This window comes from Dreissena polymorpha, chromosome 12, assembly GCF_020536995.1.
Source record: "Dreissena polymorpha isolate Duluth1 chromosome 12, UMN_Dpol_1.0, whole genome shotgun sequence".
NCBI lineage: Eukaryota > Metazoa > Mollusca > Bivalvia > Myida > Dreissenidae > Dreissena > Dreissena polymorpha.
In genome coordinates, this window is record NC_068366.1 from 7470139 (window position 1) to 7481377 (window position 11239).

Here is an 11239-nt window from a genome sequence, read left to right on the forward strand (position 1 = left end):
CACCCCTGCAAAATGAGTATGATTTGCTTGTTTTGTGTATAATTGTATTTCAATGGTATTTTACAAAGTTATTTACCCAATAACACAAATGTAATGGTCCATTGCCCTCAGGCATGCACCCGCAATATTTTATGATGTTAATCTGGTTGTAAAACCCCATGATTGAAGTGTCATTAGATATCGAAAACAGGTTCGAAAGTTGGTAAAATAGCGCTGTAAAATATACTGTCCGAAAACTTAGAGACATAAATAACGGACAAAAACTCGTGTGTCCGAAAATAAAGAGACACGAAAAATAATTATTTTTGCTAACAAAGGGGGAGTCCGAAAACTTAGAGTGTCCGAAAACATAGAGTAATTACGGTATTTAGCGCATTATCGATTGCTCCTAGTAAACAAGAAATTGGCATGTTATTTTAAACTAATTGTTGATAAGCTGATAATAATCTTGAGAACAAGTCACCCAGATCATTAAGGCGTAGCATAACGGTTTTTACCAATATATGAATGAGATAACGTAAATATTAAACTTAACAAATTTCAAAGGAAATATTTTCTAATGACATCTTCACTAATTGCACATGCAAGTAAAAGTACATAAACGCTGTTTGTATTATGTGCAGCAAATATGAATATGTAAACTTCATGACATAAAAAAAGTAATATATTTGACGTTGTTTTAATTTTTGTTTGTTTCCGTTCTAATTAAGTAAAAAAAACGACATTCACAATATGTCGATGTAATCGCAATTCATATGTTCACCCTATAAATGAAATAATTAATTCGATGTTTTTCTCACATTTCCACCAAAATGCATGGCTTATTGATAATTTTGTTTGATCATCCAAGTCTTACAACTTACCAGTTAATAAGTAAGGAACAATTAATTTGTTTAGAAGCAACTGTAGACAAACACTCAACAAATCAACTTTTATTATGTTATTAAGGTACCATGTCTGTTAAACGTTTGTAATTATTCACATATTAATACTTGGCTTTGTTGTGATCTGCTATAATGATTGACAGTTTTACCTTTAATTTTCATTAACAATTTTATGATTAAAGCCGCATATCACACCTTTAACAAACAGTAATTATTGTCAGTAAGTTGTACCGTTTAAGTTCCATTAACAAGTATATGATCAAAGCCACAGGTCACACCTTTAACAAACTGTAATGATCGTCAGTCAGTTGTACCTTTAATTTACATTAACAAGTATATGATCAAAGCCACATGTCACACCTTTTACCAACTGTAATGATAGAGTAAATGTTGACTGCGTATATATATTTCAAAATCATCCAGCTTTTTTACAAACCTTTACAGCATATCTATAGTAATTGTATAGTGAGCATTACACAGTGTTTTTTTCGTAATAAATATTTATTATTAAAGCGTGTTTTTTGTGTGTGTGTGTGCAGAAATAGTGTCATTATGGCCATGATAGTTGGACATTCACAGACTAAGTATCTTAAGTCGAGCACTTTGTGCCCAGTGTTCCCATACCCTGGATTTAAAGTGAAAGATTTCATGCGCGGTCACCTGGAATTTTACAAGCAATTGTGCCAGCAATCGGTAAGTTCATTTCTATAGTAATAGTTTTGTACACTTTATCGTTCTTTGTATATATTATCCGCAAATCCCTTCTTTGTATACATCATCCGCAAATTTATTCATTATTCATATTGTCCGCAGTTTCCTTCTTTGTATATATCATCCGCAGTTTCTTTCTTTGGTCATATCATCCGCTCTTTCCGATAATCATTCTTTTTCTATATTTTCCACTCTTAACAGATTTTTTTTTTTGGCGGCCGATCGCAAAATTTTGGTGTGTTTTACTATGTACATTTATACTAAGATTAGCAAAATAAGTAAAAAATGCGGAACTAAAAGGAGAAGAAAGGGTGATGACGATATTCAAGTCAATGCGGCTCCGGATTCTATAATTAAAAATAGTTCAAAAAGACATGCTAACGTCCTCCATTACACCTAATAATGTCGCAAAACAAACCGTTAATGTTCGTAGATCGTTATTTGACGCCGCAACGCCAAAATCATTCATTAAAACGCCTTATTCCACAAGTGGTAATAAAAGTTATCCCCTACAGAAGACCTATGTAAATTTAAGAAAATACCTGACCTGTCAATTATAGACGAAATAGTAGCGGATCCGTGGTCTATTGGTAACACACTGGCTTCACAATCCAGAGATCGCTGGTTCGATCCCCCGCTGCACCTAACCTACTAACTCGTCTTTCGCATGAGATGTTAAACCGAGGTGCAGTGTACTAGGTGCTATACACCATAACTAAAAAGACCCAGGGTCACCTCTGGAACGGGGTGTCTCCTGTATCTTGCACTATCCCCAGTAACCAACTAACACGTCTTTCTGGGGGCGCTTGCCATATGGGAGACAATCCCGGTGCACTGGATAAAAAAAAACAACAACTATAGATGAAATAAATGAATTCATTGAATTGAGCGACCGTCAAAATGATAGCGTGATAGAATTTTGTGAAAATGATTAGCAAAATTTAATGATGATTAACAATTTTTAACAGTTCAAGAAAAACCTCTCACACAGATAGAATTGATTAACACATGTATTGATATCAGCGACCGTCGCGATAGCAGTCCACATAAAATCATTTGAAGGTGGAACGAAAACCTCAAATTAAACGTAAATGACAAAAATGACATTACAAACAACGAAAAACTACATTCTCAGCATATGGAGGCAGTCAATAAGCTTTTAAGAAATCAATTCGGTAATGATATTGGCGGCCTTTCAATTACCCGAGAAGGTCCCACAATTTGACAAGACAACAAAAAATGGGTAACGCATATTCCCTTAAAACCAATTAATAAAACCTGTCGTGTCAGATCCATCACACCCACAACGATCATTGGGTAACATCTTTCGAACACAAAAATAAAATTTATTTACTTGACAGTTTAGGCAATACAAGACCCGATGATAAGATAATTCCTGATGGTCTGAAAATACAATTGGCGCAAATTTATGGTGAAGGCGAAGACAAAATAAATATCATAGTCTGTCAGTGCAAAAACAAGATACTTCCATCGATTGTGGTCTTTATGCAATTGCGCACGCAACATTTTTGTGTTATAGGAAAAAACCTTGATATTTAATTCCTTAAAGTTAAGAGAACATCTTTTGTCTTGTTTAGATTCCGAACATATGATTGAATTTCAAACAACCAGTAAAACTATCAGTGTTCGATGCAATAATAAATCCAAGTCAATAACAATTGATTTATATTGTATTTGTAATTTACCATCATGTGTAAGAGATCAAGTTCAATGCGACAAATGCTCAAACTGGTTTCACAAGCAGTGTGTTCATGCACCATCGGACATTTCTAATGTTGATGTGCAATTTATTTGCCCAAATTGCAACATGTAATAACTTCTATTATATAAAAACATAATACGGGATAAATAGCAATGTATGACTCATTTTTTTATTATATGTATTTATATTATGTACCACATATTTAATTACACTTTCCGGCCAAAATACCGGTGTATGTCCTGTTTTTTTTAATATATAATTACTTACTATTATAATTATCTAATTTTTGCAACATGTAATAACTTCTTAACTTCTATTACATAAAAACATAATACGGGATAAATAGCAATGCATGACTCATTTTTTATTATATGTATTTATATTATGTACCATATATTTTATTACACTTGCTTCAACATTAATTTATTGTTTATATAAGTGACGATTTCGGCCTATTTTTTTCAAAATTTGGCTCTTACAAGAGGTGGCCTCCATGTGCCAAGAGCTGGGCAACATATTCATTTTGTTGGCAAATTACCTCATGTATATTTAGAGAGAAATTAAAAAGTATTCTGCTTTTTGTTTAAACTTAAGTCAATATCTAACGAAGTTATTATTTACTATAGCCGGGCTACTATAAATCTATAAGAGCGGTAGCCCGGTTTATTGACAGACATACGTAGAATAAACACGCTGACCATGTGTTTGTACACTGTGTATTGCTTATAATTCGATAACAAAGTGCAATCAATTATCTAATCAGTCACCGATCAATTGCGGTAATGTCGTAAACAGAAACAGTGTATTTTAATCATCCAATCAGAATCAACATTTGTCGTCCGCTAATAATATAATGAGAGCCGGTTGGATAGTTGGCGCACATGATGCAACATCATTTCGCAGTTTGGAATTCTTTGTTAACCGCAACAATGAGTAATAGCGACAACGTTTTTGATGTCGTTAAATATTCAAGGACGCCGAACATTAAATAAATCACAATAGCGGATTCTTCAAAACGGTAACGAAACCGAAAATGAATATTAATAACAACGGTGTGAACGCGGTTACCACCTGCTAATTAGTTTGCATAGTCAATTAATAATTGGATTAATCGACTGTTAATCAATAATCCCATATATGCCCGATTTATATTTTTAAAACCAAATTATGGGTGGGTAATATAGATTATTAGAGTCATAAACACAAACGTTTGAAATTTTCTAAAGTGTCAAATGAATTTCGGCATATGGTTCTATTTAAAGATATGATGAAATAAGCTACCAATCAGGACCGTTGTATTGCAACATGCGTAAATCACCTGTCACGGTTTGCACGCGTTGTGTACAGCTATTTAAGGTTACAAAATTCTACATTTCATAAATGAATTTCTTTGTCCAGATAAAAAGCGCGCGAAAATTGGCATGGGTGTATTTATTTGTAAATAAAATTTTGTAGCGGGTACAACATTGAGATCATTTAATTTCCATTAAAAATTTTGTTGTGAATTTCAACTAAAGTACCGGGGTATCTCGGGAATTATTTTGCATTTACATTTCCACTTAAAAAAATATTATGTAAACACGCTGTATTGTTACCGTTACGCTGTATCAGTTCCTTCATTATTGAAACAATTATTATATTGTATACTGACTGCACACAAGTGTCGTGACATACGGATGCAATACGTAAATTCGGACAGTACTTAAAGTCGGACACGAGTAAATAAATGATTTAATACTCTTGATTTCTTGAAACTCGGTATTTGTTGTTAAAAAGGGCAATTGCATTGATTAACACCATACGAGTCAATCGTATTGATCATCTAAACGCTTTATTTACGTTTCCTACTTAACGCTGTCCGAATTTAAGTACACATACATGTGCACATACATGTAATATCTACATGTAGTATATGATTTTCTTTGGTACATTTACATTTAAGTACACGGTGCCTGTACTGTAACATTAATTTATGATATTGACTGTGTACATCAGACTACTTGCTGTATTATGTATATGTATGAATACATATTATGTATATGTAAATGAAGAAATAAAATAAAGATGAAAACCTGCCTCTTATCATTTTGTAGGAAAATTTTATGGGCTACCAAATATTTTTATTGGTAGCCCAGTGGGCTACCTGAAAAATAAGAAATTTGTCGGACACTGATACATATATATTCAGTAGCCGAAAAATACTATTGTGCTTTATATTTAAACTTAAATAACTTAATATTTACTTTCAAATATTCCAGTACCAAAACCTAACGCGAGAACAATTACAAAACAATTGTTCAATAACAATCCATATCGTCTCCTATTTCCTTCTTTGTTCATATCATCCGCTTTTTCCGATAATCCTTCTTTGTCTATATTATCCGCTCTTTACCGCTCTTTACTATATACGCTATATCATCCGCTCTTTTATCCGCCTTTTAGCACGACCCCTTAGGGGGCAGGGGATATACTTTTGACCAAATTTCGAGTTCCGAAAGGCCGCACACAGTCAAATCCATTTCATCAAAACAGAAAGTGACACAAGAAAGTCTTTATGTGTCAGTGTCGTAACATAGGCGACATACATTGAAAATAAAACCAAAGACAAGGCTGGCTTCTTCACTTGTGAAACTATGGCCCTTGATCTTTCCCTCCACCCACCTCATTTTTAATGAAAAATTGAGAAATTTGACCCATTTCATGGCATGCACAGTACATTCAAACAGAATGCAATCCTAGTTTTGGTTACATTAATCATCCCTGTGCTGTGTTTATTCACATAGAAAAGTGTCTCCCATACGTTTAGATTTTTCACAATTTACCTTCAAAGTTCTGTTCTGTTTCTGCAGCGTGAAATATTGACTTCCGCCAAAAGTGAAAACCTCCTTTTGGAAGATTCAAAATTTCATTGCTAGGGAGCTACCACTACTTTCGATGTGTTTTTCCAAAGTTTTGAGAAATTCTTGCTAAAACCTAACACACGAAATACATCTAATAAATACCTTATTGATTTTTTAAGACAATAGATTACCCCTACCCTAAAGATATGATATATCACTGATATATCCCCTGCCACCTTAAGGTCACAATATACTAAATAGTTTCCCTATATAATTCAATGTAAAAGCGACAACTTTGAGCGAAAATAAATTCAACATTTCGCACATAGAGACCCCCATAACCATACCTTTTCTTAAAGGCCATTCTAAGCGGAATCGATTTATGCAATAAAAAAGATATGTCATGTTCAAACCAAAAAAGAACTTGACGCTAATCAAAATCGACTGTTTTTGCAACTTTTTTTTCGGTCGTTTCTTAGTGGAATGTAACCTTTTTCAGTGCAAGGCTTTACTAAAGTCTCCAAGTTTATCATATTTCAGAGACTCGGTCGTGAACACCTATTTATGCCCTACCATTATCTCCGAAAGATAAAACCCGAACAAAAGTTTAAGATGTTAAACATGCCTTCGAGTCAACTATGATAATTTTTTATAGAGTACAGCCCTACATGAAACGAGTATTTAGTATATTGTAACCTTCAATGTCCGCCAACCAGGATACGCATTCTATACATAGATGGTGACGTCACTACGTTATTGTCAGTAAGACCGGTGTGTACACAATGCCTGGATACGCAGATTAGTTTCCGGAGATAGTCGATGTATAGACGAGTTAATTGTTATTGTTTACATTCGGGATTTTCCGCGCATGCGCACTGACTGGTTGGCAAAAACACTGGTTACAGTAACGTAAAACATGTATACAGGGCTTTTGTTTAGTCAATTAAACGATAAAAAAAATCCGAAATAAACATAACAACTCTTATACAATAGTGCAAATATATCATATTTAGTACCAATAAATAAATGTATCATCATATGTATTATTTCCTCTTTATAAAAATACAAATTAGTTATTTGCATCAGAGTAAACGTGGTCGGAAGACTAAATACTGACAATACCACACAACAAAACAATAAATTAGCCGTATTCTTTTTATAGTAAGACTTTAAAAAATGATATTTAAAAGCTGATAAAACATATATTAATTTGATTATAACTATAAACGGTGTGGATATTGTTATTGCTCATCAGCGATCAAAAGTGTATTATAAGAGGCGCATTTAATCAATTATAAAACAAAGCCATAAAAAACGGAATACATTACAATCGTTAAATGTTGTGGTAATTTTCTTTTCCATAGAATGAATTTTCGTTTCGTTTCCATTGAATTACAATATCAATAAATTTTAATATACAAATGAAAATAAAACCTGCATCTTGTGCAAATTGAACTGTCTTTGCATGTATATTGAAATCTCTTAACAAGTAATACGGAGTGATACATTTAACAATCTAGCATTTTATGATAAATATATATATTAATTTAATTTATTTTACGCAAATATTGTTTTTCCATTGTGATTGCTTGGTGTCATTATGGTGTTACGTGCAATGCAAGAACGTACAATCTTTACACTAAATTGACGAGTTTACATTTGCCGGTACCCGCGGTAAATACATCAATTGTGTAGCAGTAATATTGAACAATATTTTAAATTTAAAGTTATAAAGCACTGTATTATTATGATTAAACTGGCTTACATATAAATACGCATGTTCTTATTAATCCGTTTCAGACAAATATCTTCTTTTTTTAATATGTTAAATTATTTATTAAAGCAAATGTTACGTATTTTGGCTTTAATATTTGGCTTGCTCAATATGACTGCTCAATATGCCAAGAGATGACATGGAGGTATCATAAAGTCTGCCAGATGTGGTCTATGCAGGGACCCAATTAAAGTATTGGTCCCTATGTTTATGACACCGGCATGTTTTCTGTGTAATTGTCTGGGCAGTCTCCGATCATAACGAGATAATATGCTTGTGACGAACAACGGTGCCATTAAACACCAGGTTAGAAATGCTGAAACAAAAGTGTCAAAATTGGTGTGCACAATTAAATAAAACAATTAGATTTATGAATTTATTTGTTGTGTAACAAGGTAAGTTTGTACAGATATATTAAGGTTAAAATCAGTTACTATATGTTGCGAACAAAAAGCGATCTATTTGTTGTTTGTTTTCATCCTTATTTGTGTTCTTTCATTAAATTTAATTTATTCTAAAAGAATTTCCATTTCTGAAATTTTGTATCTAAAATGGACGTGAAAATGCGTTTAGTAGAGATTTTTGTGGTAACCACATACCGAGCTCGTAGATAGTGTACGTTCCACTCCATAGCTCGTTTTTAGTAAAAACAAATAATAACAATATAATCGTTCCAAAAATGAATTTCCACGCATGCTTATGTTTTATTCAGACATAAATAGTAAAATTATATTTGATGCAGTTCATGAGTATCAATAAAAACGAAGATTATGTCAACCTTCTCTATATGCGCTTATATGAATTCCACCTCTTTTTGCCAACCAGTGGGCGGAGTCTAAACTTTGCAGGTGCGTGTGACGTCACGCGTTAACTCGTCTATTGACCTTATCGCGATGACGTCACATAAGGGGCAGTCCCTTAGCGACGGTGAAAACAATGCCCTAGATACGGTCGATTTACTACGCTGATTGAGCACCTCTGCTGATATTTCGTCAATTGCATTCCTATTGGGAAGTCGATAGGTAATTAAATGTCCTGTAATTGATGTTTAAAATGTCTTTTGACTATTATGAAGGGTTAGATTGCAATTCGAAAGCCCGATATGATCAGAAAATAAAACTAATTGGACTTAATGAATGTCCGTACAAATTGCAAGCTGGATGTTGGAAAAATGACCCGACCAAGTGGCCGATTAGTCTCATTTATAAGACGCGCAAAGAATTTAGAGATACTTTTTATATTGGCTAAATTCTTTGGAATTCTTTCTTTTCTCCAAATATTACCCATATAAAAAGTAGCTTAATATTTGGACTAGTGGCCGATGATCGAGTACGGCGACATTCATGATTAACTTTCTCACTGAGACACCGGGTAAATTCGTTTATTCTGTAATAATGGGAGTATCCTTGTAGATGTTGATGTAATGAGTATTGTCGTTCTTTTCAGGGTTCATTCATCTTCGAACATTATAATTATATTTCTACTATGTCAATTTATCATGCTAATGTGAAGCTGTAAAATACGTAGGGACATCTGGCACATGACTTACTTAGCTAACTTAGCTTTATTTGTGTTCATTGTAATGAGTACGAGTGACAAATATTAAAATTAACACACATATATCTGTATAATTTTTGTTTTTCAAACATTTTTTTCCCCCGTTGCTGTCAAACGTAATATATTTTTTATGATGTCGATCGTTTATTGTCGTAACATTAAATCTTAATACGGATTGATGTCTTTTTAATTAACTGATACACGCTGTATAAATATTTGTTTTTCAAATATTATTTACCCCCGTTGCTGTCAAACGTAATTTCTTTTTTATGATGTCGATCGTTTATTGTCGTAACATTAAATCTTAATACGGAATGACGTCTTTTTAATTAACTCATACACGCTAAATACGTTACTTGTTTTTTTTTTACGTAAATTTTATAATTATTAAATACTTTAATAAATTAAACGGGCTAGTATCTTTACGGTGTAAATTTCTGATAATCTAAATTGGACATGACTTTATATTTGACCATATATCACATATCTAATTTAAGCAACTGTTAAGTACATCGGCGTTAATTATTCATCCAAATGACTGCTTAATACTACCAGAAAGAGGAGACATGGTGGCATCTATCGTGTTAAATGACACTGTCTGGACCACCCAGTGTGGTTTATGACACCTTTTTGTCAGTTAAGTTTGGACAATATTTGATCAAAACGAGATAATCGGATTATGCAAAACAAAGGGGCAATTAAATACAAGAATACAAAAGCTTACACGATTTTAAAACTGATGCAAACAATCAAATGAAAAATATTGCATTTAATTTAATTAAATTTTTATTTAAGGTGTCAACGTGTTTTATAAAGCAACTGTATATTCAATTACTTCGGCATTAAAAATTTGGCTTAAATGACTGCTCAGTATGACAAGAGATGACATAGAGGTATCATAAATTGTGTTTAATGACCACATGTGGTTTATGCAGAGTCCCAAGTATAGGTCCCCAGCTGGCTTTATGACACCGTGTTTTCTTTGTCTGGACAGTATCCGATCATAACGAGATAATCGGTTTGTGATGAAGAAAGGGGCATTCAAATACCTTACATGCGGAAACAAAAAGTGTCGAAATTGGTGTGAATTAAATAAAAACAATAACATTGATCATGATAATTTATTTAATACGTAACAAAGTAATAAGGTAACAAATATAGAGGTTCAAATCAGCTACTATATGTTGCATAATATTTAAAATTATTTGGTTGTTTGTTTTCATCCTTATTTGTGTTCGTTCATTAAATTAAATTTATTATGAAAGAATTTCTATTTCTGGGTATTTTTATTCTAAAAAATGGTCGCGAAGATGTGCCTTAACTTAAGAAAATTGCGAGCAGTGTTAAATATTTCAAGGTTACAATACACTAAATGATCGCTGTACTCTCTAAAAAAATATCATAGTTGACAGGAAGGCATGTTTTACACTTTTTACCATTATTCGGGTGTTATCTTGCAGAGATAATGGTAGGGCATGAAAAGGTGTTCACTACTGAATCCCTGAAATATGATACACGTGAAGACTATAGTAAACCATTGCACTAGAAAAGGTTACATTCCACTAAGAAACGGCCGAAAAAAAAAGTTGCAAAAACAGTCGATTTTGATTTGTGTCAAGTTCTTTCTTGCTTTGTACATGACATATCTTTTTTATTGCATAAATCGATTCCGCTTAGAATGGCCTTTAAGAAAAGGTATGGTTATGGGGGTCTCTATGTTCAAAATGTTGCATTTATTTTCGCTCAAAGT

At 32.9% G+C, this 11239-nt stretch overlaps 1 protein-coding gene across 3 annotated transcripts in view; it reads left to right on the forward strand.

Annotated features, from left to right (window-relative positions):
- LOC127854040 (uncharacterized) overlaps window positions 1–11239 on the forward strand; it is a 183001-nt gene that overhangs the window by 138385 nt on the left and 33377 nt on the right. The window lies entirely within an intron of this gene.